This window comes from Phascolarctos cinereus, unplaced genomic scaffold, assembly GCF_003287225.1.
Source record: "Phascolarctos cinereus isolate Bilbo 61053 unplaced genomic scaffold, phaCin_HiC Scaffold_726;HRSCAF=1367, whole genome shotgun sequence".
Classification (NCBI taxonomy): Eukaryota; Metazoa; Chordata; class Mammalia; order Diprotodontia; family Phascolarctidae; genus Phascolarctos; species Phascolarctos cinereus.
Window position 1 is genome coordinate 17964672 of NW_027556098.1, and position 17410 is coordinate 17982081.

General features: G+C 35.8%; 1 protein-coding gene and 1 pseudogene across 4 annotated transcripts in view; both read left to right on the forward strand.

Moving 5' to 3' along the window:
* The window catches only part of NLGN4X (neuroligin 4 X-linked), a 426216-nt gene that overhangs the window by 259663 nt on the left and 149143 nt on the right, over positions 1-17410 (forward strand). The gene's annotated exons all lie outside the window — the stretch shown is intronic.
* LOC110221522 (ATP synthase F(0) complex subunit C1, mitochondrial pseudogene) lies at positions 11580-12015 on the forward strand (annotated as a pseudogene).

Here is a 17410-nt window from a genome sequence, read left to right on the forward strand (position 1 = left end):
TTATTGTTTGTGGTGCCCAGTACTCTTGTCCCACATTGTTAAATAATAACCTATGTGTTCATTAAGTTAAATTAAAATCCCGTGTTGGGCATATGCCATTAGCAAATGCAATCTTGCCTGAAAAAAATACCATAAAAAATACATTTAGCTTTTTTTCTCAATAAGAGGAATTTTTCAAGTACACATCAAGTTTTGAGGTTATTCGTTTTCATAACTACTTTCCTCCAATTGCCATTTCTATTCTTAATGCTGCCATTCTACCAAAGACTAATGTTACCATCTCTTTGGATTATTGCAGTAGCCTCCAAATGGATTTTCCCAGTTCAATTCTCTTTCTTCACCAAGTTACCTTTCATAACACCATCAGACCACTCTCTTAAGCAGAGATCTGATCATATCTTTTCTCAGCTCAGTAATCATCAGTAAAGTTCAAACACATTTGCCTGGTCTAACACTCAAGGCCTTCCACAAAATAACTCCATCTTCCCTTTAATCTTTATCTGAAATTGAATTTCTTCATATGATGGGGAGTCTAGCCATATTACATGATGTTTTGTGTCCTGAATAGATCCTTTGGTTTCCTATCTAAATGTCTTTGGTGTGTACTTTTCCTCATGTCTAAAATCTGCTTCATAGGCAGAATTCCTACTCATTTAAAATCCAATCCAAATATTACTTATGCTTGAAGCCTTCTTGATCAACAGCAGATTACCATGGGCAAATTACTTTGGTCTTCTAAGCCTTGGCTTCCTTATCTGCAAAATGCATATTAATAATACCTATAGTTTCTGTGAAGTACAGGGTTATGTGGTTCAAATGAAAAAATGTCTCTGAAGACTTTTAAGTTCTCTATAAATAGCAGTTATTATGATGGGGATGGTGGTAAAGATACTCATTTAAATCATGCTCATTAATCAGAACACTTGAATAGTGTCTTGGACATAGTAGTTCCTCAAGAAATATTTTCTGAATGAGTGAATGATATCAAAGGTATATATTTAGCCGACTTTTGAGATGACAGAACTGGTGTCGAGTAAAGGAAAGATTGTCTAAAGAATAAATTACAGGGAATCCAAGTTGCCATAATTTATTTTTAAAGTATTTTTAATACTTTGCCAAGTTTTCTTATGGTTTCTATTCCCCTTATTACATTTCCCTCATTGTTATTTTAATATACTTATCATGAAGTCAATTTCTGTTTGATTTTTGTATTTATATTCTCTTCACTTTGTGATTACATTCAATATAGCCTCTGTGTGTGTGTGTGTGTGTGTGTGTGTGTGTGTGTGTGTGTGTGTGTGTGTGTGTAGTTTTTGGCATGTTGTCTCCCCCATTAGATTATGAGCTCCTTGGAAGAAGGGATAATTTTTGCCTTTTTTTGTATTCCCATTGCTAAGCACAGTGCCTGGCACATAGTAGACACAATAAATTCTTACTGACTTGAAATGTATCCCTTTTTTTATATTATAGAGAAGCTAATGGCCTAGTGGACAGAAAGTTGAACTTGAATCAGGGAGACCTGAGTTCAAATGCTGTCTTTGACACTTATTGCCTTTGGAAAAATAAAATTAACTTCTCTGTGTCTTAGGTACCCTATCTGTAAAATGTATGGGTTGGATTCAGTGTCCACTAAGGTCATTGCTAGCTCTAATCGATGATTTTAGTGCCTGACAGAGCAATCACTTAAAAAATTGTTGTCAATTGACTGAATTAACAATATTTTAGTAGAATTTTAACAAGGTGTATTCAGCCAGTAGTCTTTAAACCAGTGTTGACATTACTTTTTATAATTTTGTAATATATTATAAATTCTTATATAAAGCATACATATTAGATTTTATTTAGAACATGCTAAATACATATGTATTTGTTTAATATATATTTATTTAGCATATCCTAAATAAATTATATTTGTAAAGCATATGTAAATATATGTATATATGTATTTAGTATATACTAAATAAATACTAAAATAGCTGTGGGGTCCTAGCTGAGATAGTGTCATATAATGAAATGATCATTGAATTTGGAGTAAAAGGATATAGGATTAAATCCTAGCTTAACTACATTATTATGTTACCTGTGTGACCTTAAAGAAATCACTTAATCTGATCAGTCTTCGGTTTTTCTCATCTAAAAAATTAGGAGGTTGAACAATGTCAGGGATACTTAAGATGAGGTTCATGGAGTTTTTAAAAGGTTTTTTTTTTGATAACTCGTTCCATATATTCCTTTACAATACGTGTATTTTATTTTATGTACTTAGAGACATTATTCTGAGAAGGGGTCCAGATTGCCAAAGAGGTCCATAAGAGGAAAACAGGTTAAGGGCCTTTACTCTGTATGATCTCTCTGATTTCTTCTAGCTCTAAATTCTGTGATCATCTACCTCTTTTCAGTATTCTGTTTTCCATTGAATTTAATTAGGATACTTAAAAATTTTTTTTCAGAAGAAGGAATACCATCATTCTAATATGTATCACATTCTAACTCATCATTCTAATATGCATCTCATTTAACATGATGGAAGATTCACAAGTCCTGAAATTTATTTGTTTTGAACATTGCATTACAGTACTTGCCAATGTCCATCTATTTATTTGATGTTTCACTCACTCATCCCCACCTCTTTCTGCTGGTGGAGGTTTCTTGAATCTAGCCTCTCTTGTCAGTTTTGTACTTCAGATCTTTTTAAGAAATCTTAGAGCATCCCTGTTCCACCTTGCCTTCATTTCACCATTCTGTGAATTCCACTCTTGGAATATGATATTTGCAGTTGAGTCATAAACTAACATTCTCATGAAAGTTAGAAAAAATAATAAGAAAAGTTTACTTTTGGTAAACTATGTTCAAGATTCTGATTCCTAAAAACAGCTTACAATGAGTCATATCGTGTGTGTGTGTGTGTGTGTGTGTGTGTGTGTGTGTGTGTACATGTACAATCTGACTCCAAAGATGCATTGATTTTCTTTTTAAAAACAACATTGCCAGTTTGCTTCTAAACCAAAGGTGCCCATACAGTATGGGCTGGCTATTACTGGCGTACTTGACTCATGCGCTATAAATGCCAGTGTTCTAAACCTTGAATGTCATGTACATTTTAAAAATCAGATCATGTTTAGGAATCATTTAGAGTCTTTGTGAATTCTCTTTTTAAGGAAGGCCATTATTTGTTATGTCCTTGATATATGTAATACCTATATGTCATATGTAGATTATCTCTCAAAACTGTCATAATTTTAATGTTTTACAATGGTATTTACAATTTCAGTCATCACCTTTTAACATTATTAGACTTTCAAATCAAATAAAAAGGAGGAAATAGTTATAATCCTTTTTGAATGTTGAAAGTGAGGGAGGGGGAGATAAACTATGATGATGATGGCTTGTTTTAGCATTACTCCAACAGGGTTTCACTCTAAAATTAGCAGAAAGGAACTGATTAGAATGTCCTTAAATTGATGCCCCTTTAAAGGGACATGATGACACAGGGCACAGCTCACTGAAATTGAAATAATAGCACTAAAAGAACCCTTTCATTTTATTTTTCTTGCTGTCTCACATGTGTTTAAAAATAAAGCCATAGGCACAAGTGTTAATGTTTCAAAATCACTTATGAAAGTAAGATAGATTTGATAGTTTTATAGTATATGCTTCTGAGAATGTGATAGAACCATCTTTGTTATTCATGTCTTTAATAGTTAAATGGATCCATTTAACACATACAGATTCTCCTCCTCCAAGGTATAGAGGTGTAGATGCAGCATCTTTTGTGTGCCTTCTTATCTTGCACAATTTTTGTCTATGGAATCCTATAAATCTTCCATATAGAATCTGCATAACATGCCAGAGGTTTTCCTCTAGGTGTTTTCACATTCTTTGAGTATTAGAGCAGCACCAAGGCTGTCTTCTGTTATTTCTCACTTTCACTATAATATGCACCCACCTCTTCTTCCACTAAGACAATTCCCAGGTGATACATTTTAACGTCCCAAAGTGGTAAGAAGGAAATGCATGTACAATTACTTATTAAGCAGTTTGTGTTCACAAATTTATTAATTCAGTAAATATTTATTGAGTGCCTTTTATGTGCAAGGTACTTTGTCAGGTGTGATGTATGCTATTTCAAGGTAGTGTAGCTATAATAAACAGGAGACAAATGTAGCATAATTGTGTGGGCAGTTACAATTTATTGAAGCATACTGTTGATAGTTATGGTTTCTATATATCTGTACTTCTAGCTAAATGGCTTGAAAACATTTAATGATTATTTCAGTGAAATTCACCTTTATCACTACAAACCAAACCTCTGTGTGTGTGTGTGTGTATGTGTGTGCATAGAGAGAGAAGCAAAGGTATCCTAATTTCTTATCAAATTTTTTGTCTTCATCAGATTGAGAGAATACAATTTGATTATTAGTTATAATATTTTAATAAAACATTATTGCTTTTCACATTTTGCTTTCTCAATAATATTAACTGGAGCACTTTGCACACATTAAAGTGTTATAGACTGTAACTGTGAATTATTCTCCTCATGTTCACCATTTTTATTGTAACCTGGAATTTCATTAGTGGAGGTAACTCCTGTTGTGGAGACTCCCTCCACTGATGAAAACTGACAATCATATTCAATAACCAGGAGTATCAAATATTTGCTTTGGGCATTGAAAGGCTGTGACTCTCCTTTGATAACATAGCTAGTATATTTTAGGGACAGTGCTTGAACCCAGGTCTTTCTAAAATCCTCTATCCACCATGCCATAGTATCACTAATCATCATCATCATCATCACCACCACCACCACCATCATCATCATCATCATCTCCCAAATATTTGGTTAATGCATATTTGGTGAATCTAGCTGTATTCCCTGAAGATAATAACACGTTAAGTGTCTAGCTGAAAATTTGGATTCAGCATATATTAAGTGTGGTTCTTTAAAGGACTGGTATAGCCTTGTGGAAAAAGTCGAGAATTTGAGCTCAAAAGAACCTGAGTTTGAATCCTGGCTGTGCTACATATTACTATGTGACTTTAGATAAGTTACTTTACTGCTTTGGGCTTCAGTTTCTTAATCTGTAAAATGAGTGGTTTGAACTTAATAAGTCCTTCCAGTTCTAAATCTTTTGATCTCTAGAAGAATAAAATTTTAGAGAAAATGCCAATCACTCTACCTATAGTTAATGGTATTTCCCAATTAAAAAAAAAAGGTAGGATTTATAAGACAGGAACCTGAAGACTCAGTGATTTTGGGAATAAGACTACCAAGAAGAAAAAAAAATGATTCAGGCAAAGAATCATATTCTTGTTGATGTTTAGTGCCTTTTGCTTCAATTCTGACAATGACATCTCTACTCCAATAATACCTAAAGCCTCTTAGAGAATAACTGAATATTGAGTGAATAAGGCTCTTCTCAGTGATGGATGTAAGTGGATTCTTCAGCAGAAATTTATAGGTAAAGGTTAGCAGCTGAGACAAGTCATCAATTTTCATCTTTTCATTTTTGCCTCTTAATCAAAAATGATGACTTTCATCTAGGGGCTGGAATGATGTGTTTGGTCCTCATTTATTATTGCCGGATCTCTTGTAGCTGTAGAGCTTCCTTGAGAGCTTAGATTGATTAGAGTGTTATAAAATAATGAGAGATGAAGTAAAATCACAGGTGGAAAAAATAAACTGATCTATTTTAAGGAAGACAAGAAAACGCATTCTATTATTATTCTAATTTTTACAAATAAAATTTTCCTTCCAGTTGTCCAATGTCTTGAGCAAGACTTAATTTTGTTTAGTTTTAATTATAATTTTTGATGAATTGCTAATATTTAGAAAAGTCAGATCATATCCCTTAGAGGTTGGGTATTTATTCTATTGATATAAATGAAAAACTTTCCAAAATAGGTTTTTTTAATAGAATAATTTTTTTGCAGGAATTTGCTTTTTCAAATGCTCACACTGTGTCTTATTTCCACCAGCCTTCATTTTTCCCCTCCCACCTTATACTCAATATTACAGGATGAGGAAGGAAAGAGACCTTGATTTCCTACCAGTCTTATTCTCCTTGATATATAATGTAGTCTATTGAATGTTTACCTCCTCATAACCAAAAAGTATCCAAAGGGGGCACTGAGAAGAGAGCTGAGGCAAACATAATGGGGGGAAAAAAAAGAATGTTCTTTTAGTAAATATTGCTGAACCCCATTGAGTTATACAGAGTTACATATGGATGACTTCCATTCACAGATTTTCAAATGCCTTCTCTTTGGTATGCATTTAGTGAGAGATTTAAAGTTATTTGACATGGCCTATTAGAGAGACACCTTTATACTGTTACATTTTAGGATTTGTTTAAGTCTATGTAGCTGCACCTTGAACAAACAGTACACAGATCAGTGAGAAAGCAAATACTTTGTATGTTTATTTAATTGCCAGAGTAATTTGCTTAGTTATGTTTGCTAGGGCTTCCTCTGCCCCTATCCTTTAAATAGTGAGGAACTGCTTCACTTTTGTTCTACTCGATTTATACCTCCAGAGAAGCATGCAGTATCCCATCCCTGCTGAGTATGTCTCCACCTGACAAATAAGTATTCTATACTATGTTGGTTGATTGTATTCTTGTTTTTATACAGTTTTCAATAAGGAAAAGATCTAAGAATTCATTAATCCTGACACATCCTCCACTCACATAGATTCCAGCTCTTCTATTCCCTCCTAGATGATCTTTGTGAGTTCTCTGGTCCTCCAAGAATCATGTTCTGGTGGTTTGTCTTCTAATTAATCTCCAAAATTTGTTTTTTTGTATTACCTATACAGTGTTTAATACTGGAATCAAACATGAAGCCTTTCCAGTTCAGTACAACATGTCATAACTTGTTGTCCGTTGGTATAACATGTGCGATAACACCTATCTCAGAGTACTTCTTTATTGGAAGAACAGTTTTTATAACAGTTGAAATAAACTGACAGAAATATTTAAATTAAATGACTGTGTGGCTTCTCAGTTATCAGCCTTGTGAGTATGATTCCTACATAACCAACTTTATTCTTTGCTTACTCAGCAACATTGAATTCTTAAATTGTTATAAAAACTCTAATCACTTAGGTAAAAATATCAGCAGAGAAGTTGCTACAGATTACAAGATCACTGACTTAGACCCTCAAAGGGTCTAAGGACCTCAAAATTCATCTAGCCCAACTTTCTGATTTTATAACTGGGAGCACTTATGATTATTAAATCATTTTTAGATGTTGATTTTTTAAAATAAATTTTATTGATATATTTAAATGACATCTATAGTTCTCAAAGTATCCCTCTCCTACCCTTCCTAGTTATTTGGCACTTAATAAGAATTTTTTTAATTAATTGATTTATTTTTGGTTTTAAACATTCACTTCCACAATATTTTGAGTTCCGAATTTTCTCCCCATCTCTTCCGTCCCCCCACTCCAAGACAGCATGTGTTCTGTATACCCCTTATTCCAACATGCCCTCCCTTCTATCACCTCTTATCCTCTTCCCCTTCTATTTTCCTGTAGGGCATGATAGATTTCTATACCCCATTGCCTGTATATTTTATTTCCCAGTTGCATGTAAAAACAATTTTTAACATTCATTTTTAAAACTTTGAGTTCCAAATTCTCTCCCTTCTTCCTCCCCACCCATCCTCATTGAGAAGGCAAACAATTCGGTATAGGTTATGCATGTGTAGTCATGCAAAACATTTCCATAATAGTCATATTGTAAAAGACTAGCTGTAATTCCCTCCATCTTATTCTGCTCTCCCATTTGTTCTCTTTTCTCCTTTGACCCTGTCCCTCCTCAAAAGTGTTTGCTTCTGATTAGCCCCACTCCCAATCTGCCCTGCTTTCTATTATCCCCCATCTCTTATCCCCTTTCCCCCTATTTTCCTGTAGGGTAAGATAGATTTCCATACCCAATTGAGTGTGTATGTTATTCCCTCCTTAAGTCAAAACCAAAGAGAGTAAGATTTATTTGTTCCCTCTCACCTCCCTCCTCTTCCCCTCCACTGTAAAAGCTTTTTCATACCTCTTTTATGTGAGATAATTTACCCTATTCTGCCTCTCACATTCTCCTCCCAGTACAATTCTCTGTCACTCTTTAATTTTATTTTTTATATATCATCCCTTTATATTCAGCTCACCATGTGCCCTCTGTCTGCACACACACACACGATTTACAAATGGCATCTTTCCATGTAGGAATGTAAAGAGTTCAACTTTAGTAAGTCCCTTATGATTTCTCTTTCCTGTTTACCTTTTCATTCTTCTCCTGAGTCTTGTATTTGAGAGTCGAATTTTCCATTCAGCTCTGGGCTTTTCATCAAGAATGCTTGAAACTCCTCTATGTCACTGAATGTCCAATTTTCCCCCTGAAAGATTACATTCAGTTTTGCTAGGTAGGTGATTCTTGGTTTTAATCCTAGCTCCTTTGACCTTTGGAATATCATATTCCAATCCCTCCACTCCCTTAATGTAGAAGCTGCTAAATCTTGTGTTATCTGATTGTGTTTCTACAATACTTGAATTGTTTCTTTCTGGCTGCTTGCAATATTTTCTCCTTGACCTGGGAACTGGAATTTGGCTATAATATTCCTAGGAGTTTTCCTTTGGGGATCTCTTTCAGGAGGTGATGGGTGGATTCTTTCAATTTCTATTTTTCCCTCTAGTTCTAGAATATTAGGGCAGTTTTCCTTGATAATTTCTTGAAAGATGATGTCTAGGCTCTTTTTTTTTTGATCATGCTTTCAGGTAGTCTAATAATTTTTAAATTATCTCCCCTTGATCTATTTTCCAGGTCAGTTGTTTTTCCAATGAGATATTCCACATTGTCTTCTATTTTTTTCATTCTCTTGGTTTTGTTTTATAATTTCTTGATTTCTCATAGAGACATTAGTTTCTGTTTGCTCCATTCTAATTTTTTAAGCAATCTGTCCTTGCTGGTGTGGCCTGACCTGTGCCGCTCTCCCAGCTCAGCACAACAGACTTTTCCTGTTGACCGTACAGGCTAAGGCTGGAAATTTGTTTCACTCTGTCTTTTTGTGGGTTCTGCTCCTCTAAAAATTGTTTAGAGTCATTTTTTTACAGCTATTTGGAGGGGTTTGGGGGAGAGTCACTGCTTTTCTCCACCATCTTGGCTCAATAAGAATTTTTAAAAAGCCAGCTAACATATCTAGAAAATCTGTTTTATACCCAAAGCATTTGAAAATTCTGCTTACAGAATTCCTCTAATTTATATTCCCTCTTTAAAAATGAGGTTGTCCTGGAATGACTTGATCATTGCATGTGGGTTCTCAGTGATCAACACTTCCTTTTATTTTTCTTAAACTTCTTTTTTTTATATCTGTCTGTTTCTCTCTATATATAACATTTGTTTCTTAATGTTCTCTTTTTCCTTCCCACCTGATAATTCATCCCTTGTAAGAAAGACTTTTTTTAAAAAAAAACCTAATCAACATATTGGCTGTGTCTGACAATATATGCTGTATCCTAGAGCCGTCCACTTCCACTTCTCACCTATATGCTATGCTGTCCAATCAGAATGGAATTTATAGAGACACAGTTCTTCTCACCAGGATAAAAAAACAGCTACAAAGCATCTCTGTTTTTCCTTCTCAAGCCAGAGGTAGCAGCAGAGAGAAACAAATGTTTAGGAAAAAGTTTTGTCTTTCTCCTGTTATAGGAAGCACCGAAGGCCCATAATTGTCACTGGAGGTCTTGGCCAGTAAAGTCAGTTCTCTCCAATCAATCAGGAATTACTCAACTGATGCCTTCTCTCAGCTGACTGCTTCTATCTTCTAAAGCTTCTAGGAGGCAGTTTTTCAGCCCCTCTTCTATGTCCCTGACTCTTCTCAGGGTCCTTTTCCACTTCAGCTGCTGTCTCTTGCATTGTTCAGGCTTAAGTGAGAGCCTCCTGACTCTCAGTAACTATCTTTTTATTTAAAAGATCCCAACTCACCAAATTTTATTCTATCAAATCAACAATCCTTTTAAAATCATGCCTCTTTCTCTAAATATTTGTATGATTTCTCATTTTCTTACCCTCTAGTCATGAAACATGTTTATGCAAATTAGCCAATATTATCATGCTTTGAAGACTGCTGTAATGTTCAACAGGGTCCTACCTCTTTGGCGACCTTGAAAGTGTGCTTCTTCAAACTCATGGTTCTCTAGGGTTTGTTTTTTTTAAGAAATAAAAATATCCTCTTATAATATTAAACTGTTCCCACACAAGTGAGGCAAGTTTACACTTGTTTACAAAGAGATCTGGGCTAGTTCTCTGATCTATATTACAGATCATTTTCTTCCCAAAACTGGCCAAACCTTGTCTGAAAGTTGTCTCTATGCAAAAAATTTAGTTTATATCGAAAAAACATTATTTATCAAAATGTTCATCCATAACTCTAACATTATACTGATTAATAGAATTCTCTTCCTTTATATGAAAGCACTTTTTCTTCTCCTTTCATTATTTCCTTCTAAAAAAGGGCTTTAAAAGAATACTATACTATTTTTTTAACCATCTTTCCATTTAGGTTTCAAATAGCTAATAGCTTTCTTGTGTTTATCCTGTTTTCCTTTATGAGCTTGTGCTTAGCTAATTTTATGAAGCACTTAGTCAGGTTCTTGATTTGGCCTCTGATGTGCTGATTTGTCTTTGGTAGTCTTACTTGAAAGCCACAGACTCTTAAAAGGTACCAGAGATCTAGGGCCATTCTAGCTGCTTCATAAATGGTCCACATCAGGAATACTTTTCATCTAAGCATAAAGAACTTTTTATCTCCAAGTTGTCAGTTCAGAAACTAGAAGTAATTTAATTCTCAGACCCAAATTCATGTAGCAGTTTGAAATTGTTATTCCAACAAAGCCATCTATTTCTCTTGAGTATGAATAAACATAGAGATAAACTCATTTTAGGTAATGGAGTACTCTCTTCCTCATGTAAATTTTGTGCTTTTCCCAGTAACCTGTAGTAATTTTAGATATTTTCACCTGCTCCATCCAACAAGGCAATTGATGTGGTTAACCACATTCTAAGATAAACTAGACATCTTTTGATTGATTTTCTTCTAATCATAGCCTCCATTTTCCTTTAATTTTGCTTGGTTTATCAATAGCATGGCTTGTTATTAATAATTCATAGCCACATTCAGTTTTACTTTATGCTTTATTCTGAATGGAAATCTTACACCCTTTACTTTGAGATGGTTTATGAATAGAATCATAGGATGCTAGATTTAGAATGCATCTTAGAACAATGCATCTTAAAAGGCATGAATTCCAGCTTCCTTGCATTACATGTGAAGAAGCTGAGGCCAGGGATGTAAAATGACTTACCCAGGAACACACAGTAAGTAGATATTTGAATGAGATTTGAAGTCAAAATCTATCCACTATACCAAGCTGACTTGGTACCCTAAAATCTACTAGAAACTATTTCTGTGAAAGTATAATGGCAGTTATTTAATTTACTGATTTTTCAGAGTCAAACACTGTAGAAGAAACAGTGGCAGGGCCGAGAAGCAGTGGAGCTGGGAGCATGTAGAGCAGAACGCAGATCATGGCGTCTCTCCTCATTTCTCCAGCCCTGATCCGCTGCTGTACCTGGAGTCTGGTCAGGCCTGTATCTGCATCTGTCCTGAATAGGTCAGAAATCCGTTTTGAACAGCCGGCTTCTAGGAGTACCCCATTCCAGCTGGCCCGTCGGGAGTTCCAAGACCCGTGCTATTTCCCGGGACATTGAAACAGTTGCCAAGTTCATTGCTGCTGGGGCTGCCACAGTTGGTATGGCTGGCTCAGGGGCAGGTATTGGGATGGTGTTTGGCAGTTTAATCATCGGCTATGCCAGGAACCTGTCCCTCAAGCAGCAGCTCTTTTCCTATGCCATCCTGGGCTTTTCCCTGTCTGAAGCTCTTCTGTTTGATGGTAGCCTTCCTGATCCATTTCTCCATGTGAGGCTCTGTGGAGAGTCTCCAGCCTCTAACCTGCTGCTTTGACTCCAGCCCCAAACCCCTTGCTGGAGTGTGCTGAGCTTTAACATTGAACACCATGTTTCTCTAAAACAAAACAAAATGAAACAAAAAACCCAACAAAAACAACAAATGAAAAAAAAAACCAATGGTGGAAGTTACTTTGGCAGTCAGATGCTATTTATTTAGTACAGGGTTAGTTGTGAGAGATCTGTATTGCTTGTGGTGGTAGGGAGATGGGAAGTCCCTTATAATGAAAGTCTTTGCTATGTCTTCATTTTCTCTATTCAGTGAGCATGAATTTCCTGAATGTAGTTAACAGTCACACCAGCCCCTTTAACTGAAGTGTAAAATACACATGCACGTACACCCAAAATTCCCCCCTCCCCCATGTTCACTTGGCATCCAAATAACTCTCCCCCCAAAAAAGAAAGAAATAGTATAATTTGTCTTGAAGAATATTAAATAGGACAAAAAGTGACATTTTATAGAATTTAAGTTGAAATTTACTTCAAGTCTCATATGTCATTAAACAGCAATTTTCTCTACAATTTATCCACAAGTTGGAATATCTCCACTGAGTTCCATTGTAGTCTGAGACAGCCTATTCTACCTTGGGATTACCCTCTGGGAAGTCTGTCCTTGCTTTAAGCTGTCAAGTGGCTTTTTAATACAAGCCAGAATCTCTTGGGAAATATGGGAGTTACAACCATATTTGTAACATGTATCATGTAATGATAGTTAGTCATTACAATGTATCATATCAATTAACATGAGAGTCATAAATCCCCTGATATTCCCTCCTTCAGGTCAAAGGCTGTGAGGGTCCTGCAGACCCATTGTTTGTACTGCCTTTTGGGCCATAGAGAGTTTTTGATACTGAGGATAAGAGGTTACATTTGTGTATTATATAAAGGTTTCTAAAATGCTTTGCATGTGACTGAACAGTTATTTAAGCAGTACAATACTCATTTTAAAGATGAGACAACTGAGGCTTAGAGAAACGGCAGTCCTTGAAGGTAGGGTCTGAATAATTTTGGTCTTTGTAAACTCAGGGCCTAGTGCAATTCCTGAGACATAGTACTTTGTTGATTAATTGACTTACATGGTTTTCCCAGTGTCATGAATCTAGTAAGTTTCAGGGCCAGGGATTAATTATTTAAGTTACAAGGGATGAAAAGACAAAAAATGAAACAGTCCCTGTCCTCAAGGAACTTTCATTTTAGCTGTAATAACGTGAAAATGCAAAACCACATAGGCACATGTGAATTCACAGGCCCATGCACAACTAAAATCAAAATAAAACAAAACATTTACTTTGCATATAAATAATCACCTGGGAGTTCTGGATGCTTTAAGAGTTTTGGCATTCCAGTGGGATTAAATTTAGCAGAGCACTTAGGGTGATTTTCAGGAGAAGAGAGACCCAAGGGATGGCTCTGAGCTGAGTAGAACTAATCCATTGCAATAGCTCTGAATGCGTAGAGGTGCAGAGACTGTGGTGAAGGGTGCCTGCGAACTCTCTAGGCAAAACAGTGAGTTCTGGTGTAGAGTTGGAGCAGGGCGAGATTAAGAATAGGGCAAGAGGAACAAGGTTGGACAATCAACCTTATTGTCTTCTTTTGTCCTACTTCACTGACCCCTTCACTTTGCCATTATTAGCAATAGTGAAGGAAATTAGAGACGCTATTCTACCACCAAAAGTGTATGAGTGTGCGGAATAAGTTAAGAATAGTTGCTGTTTGTATCAGTGGATTGTTTGTTGTTGTTTTGTTTGTTTTTTGGTCCTGATCCTATTTGAAATGGAGTTCAGATGTTTTAATTAAGGTAAATACACATCCATCAAATGTTATAATTAAAACTGGAATTCAGAAAGAAAGCCATATGCCCCCCAAAATGTAAGGACTGAAACCATTTGGATCATCTTTCTTTCTCTTCAGGAAAAAAAAAATAAAACAAAACAAAGTCATGCTTACTCTCCTAAGCAGATGGAACTGGTGAAGCAGAAAATTACCAGACTGGTACCTTCAGTTACAGGGTGACTTCCTTATTATATCTGGCCAATGATTATTATTAGAACATTTGCAGAACTTCCTTATTTCTCTCCTTTCATTTTTATATTTTTCTCTAACTCCTACTCTTTTTATAAAGTAAAGGGAGCTTGAAAGGAATGAAACATGTTGTGGAAAACTGACAGAAACAAAAATTAAGCTTTTTTTAAGGTTTAGGGCAGTTAATACTGTCTATCAGATTTTAAAAATTAATCTTAATTGTATTGGATCTTTTGAGTAGAAGAGCATTTCAACATTATAACAGTTGTAAAGTGGGGGAAATTAATGTTGTTGTAGTTGCTGAAAAATTGACTGTATTAGTAGTTCCTTTTAAAACAATGCTTATTTGTTTTAAAATCAATAAGGTAATCATAAAGCATTTATTAATGTGTGTGTCAGGCATTGTGCTAGTTTCTGGGGTTTATGGAAAAGAAACGAAGGACATATAACAGTATATATGATACATATATACATGTATATACACATATACATATACACGTATATGTGTGCATACATATTACTACATGCATATATGTGAATAGATACACAGATACGTATGGAGAAGGGGGAGAGAGAGAAAGAAAGAGACAGAGAGAGAGAGATATTACTGATACATTGGGGAAAGACTTTATATGAAAGATGAGGCTTGAGTTTTATACTGAAGGAAAAGAGAGATTTTATGAGGCAGAGGTGAGGAAAGAATGTAATACAGGCATTAAATTTGGTTAATTGCAGAGACAGAGAGATAAAGCTGCTTGTGAGGGAGGAACAGAGAAAAGGCCAGTTTGTGTGCATGTGTGTGGGGGGGGGGGAGGGAAACTGAAAAGATAGGCTGGAGCAAGGGTGGAAAGGATTTTAAAAACTAATTTGTTTAGTTGTTTCAGTCGTGTCCAACTCTTTGAGAACACATTTGGAGTTTTCTTGGCAAAAATACTGGAGTAGTATGCCTTTCCTTCTCCAGCTCCTTTTACAGATGAGAAAACTGAGGTTAAGTGACTTGCCCAGGGTCACACAGCTAGTAAGTGTCTGAGGCTGGATTTGAACTCAGGCCTTCCTTACCCAGGCCCAGTGTTCTATCTACTGTGTCACTTACTGCTCCCCCCCCAAAAAAAAGAAACCAACTAAATAGAGGAGTTTATATTTGTTATAGGGTTCAAGGAACATCTGAATTCTGTTGCATATGGGAGTGACTTGGTCAGATCTGTGCTTAAGGAAAATAATTTTGGCATCAGTGTGGAGGATGGACTAGATGGAATAGGGAGAAACTTGAGATAGGGAGACTACTTAGGAAGTTATTGCAATAATCAAATTGAGAAGTGATGGGGGTCGTAGAAATGACAATTGGCTATCTAGTTGGCTATCTAGAGTGAGAGAGAATGAGGCCTCAATTATAACACTAATGAGGTTATTAACCTGGGAGACAAAAAATGACAGGGCCTTTGACAGAAATAGGGAAATTCAGAAGAGGAATAGATTTTGGGGAAAAGGTAATGAGTTCTGTTATGGACTTGTTGAATTTGAGACATCTCTGACTCTATATCTAACATATCTGTATGTCTATATCTATACACATAAACGTACACACAAATATATATATATATACATATATATATTATATAATAGTAATGTGGGATTGAAGCTCAAGGGAGAGACTGTAACTCAATACAGAGACTGTACTATGTATCTGGATAGCTGATTTGTTAACCCTTTGGGACATGATCAAGTTACAAATACGGAGAAAAAGTAGCGAGAGAAGAGTATGGGGCCTAGGACAGAGTATTGGGAGATGCCCACAGTTAGGGAGTATGATCTGGATCAGAAGTGTCAAACTCAAATAGAAACAAGGGTCACTAAACCATACATGAGGATCCTTGAAGCCACAAATTGACTTAGAAAATTACATGTTAACTTTATCTAGTTTCTGTTTAACACAAAACAAAACAATTTCCTAATTACATTTTAATTTGGTTCAGGCCATACTCAGGAGCATTGTGCTTTATGCAGTTTGGCTTGCAGGCTGCCTATTTGACTTCTCTCATCTGGATGATGAACCTGTAAAAATAGCCTGAGAAAGAGTGGTTAGATTGGAGAAGAACTAGTAGAAAGTAGTGTTCTTCAAGTCCAGATAGGAGAGAATGTCTAGGAGGAGAGGGCAATAAATAATGTTAAATTGAACAGGGATCAATAAGGATGAGGACTGAGAAAAAGACCACTGGATCTGCCAATTAAGAGATCATTGGTAACTAGGAAGAGAGAAGTTGATGATGTGGGAAGCCAGATCACAAAGGGTTGAGGAATGAATGAGATAAGAAGTAGATATTTTAAGAGTAGACAGTATTTTTTTCTAATAGTTTGGCTAAGAAAGTAAGGAAAAATACATGATTGATAGCTGGAAGATCTGTTCCATCTCTTTCAGGTACGATGTGGTCAAGGACTTTGGAAGTGTTTTGCATGACTACACATATATAACCTGTATTAAGTTGCTTGCCTTCACAATGAGAGTGGGTGGGGAGGGAGGAAGGGAGAAAATTTGGAACCCAAGTTTTAAAACAAATGTTAAAAAAATTGTTTCAACATGAAAATGAGAAATAAGATATACCGGAAGTGCACTATAGAAATCTATGCTGCCCATACAGGAAAATTGAAGGAGAAGGGGATAAGAGAAGGGGGAGAGAGATAGAAAGGAGGGAAGATTAGGGGAAGGAGTATTCAGAATGCATGCCATCTTGAGGTAGGGGGAGGGACGAGATGGGGAGAAAATTTGGAACTCAAAATCTTGTGGAAGTGAATGTTGAAAACTAAAAATAAATAAATTAATAAAAAACAAAAAAAAAGTAAAGATGTAGTCAAGGGTTTTTTCTCCCTTTTTTTTAAGCTGGTAAAGACAGATATTTGAAGACTGTAAGCAAAAAATCAGTAACTATTATATAGTGGTTGAAGGTTTGGGGGAAGGTGGAGGAGTTAAGATTAAAATCTGATGGATAAGACAGAGATGAAGGGCAGCTAGTGGCACAGTGGATAGAGCATCGGCCCTGAAGTCAGCAGGACCTGCGTTCAAATCCAGCCTCAGACCAAACACTTGACACTTTCTAGCTGTGTGACCCTGGGCAAGTCATTTAACCCCAATTGCCTAAAAAAAAAAATAGAGATGAGAATAAGTATACAAGTGGAAGGTTTGGCCTTGGCAAGGAAAAGGGCTTTCTTTGTTGTCAAATTGGTTTTGAAATAATTTGACTAGGGAATCTAAACCTATCTGACAGGCTCTCAGTTTTCTAAGTAAAGGTCTTGCTAAGAAGATAGCCATTTTTTTGGTAATTAATCCTGATTTCATATAAGAGTGGATGAGAAAGAGTGAAAATTATTAGATCAGT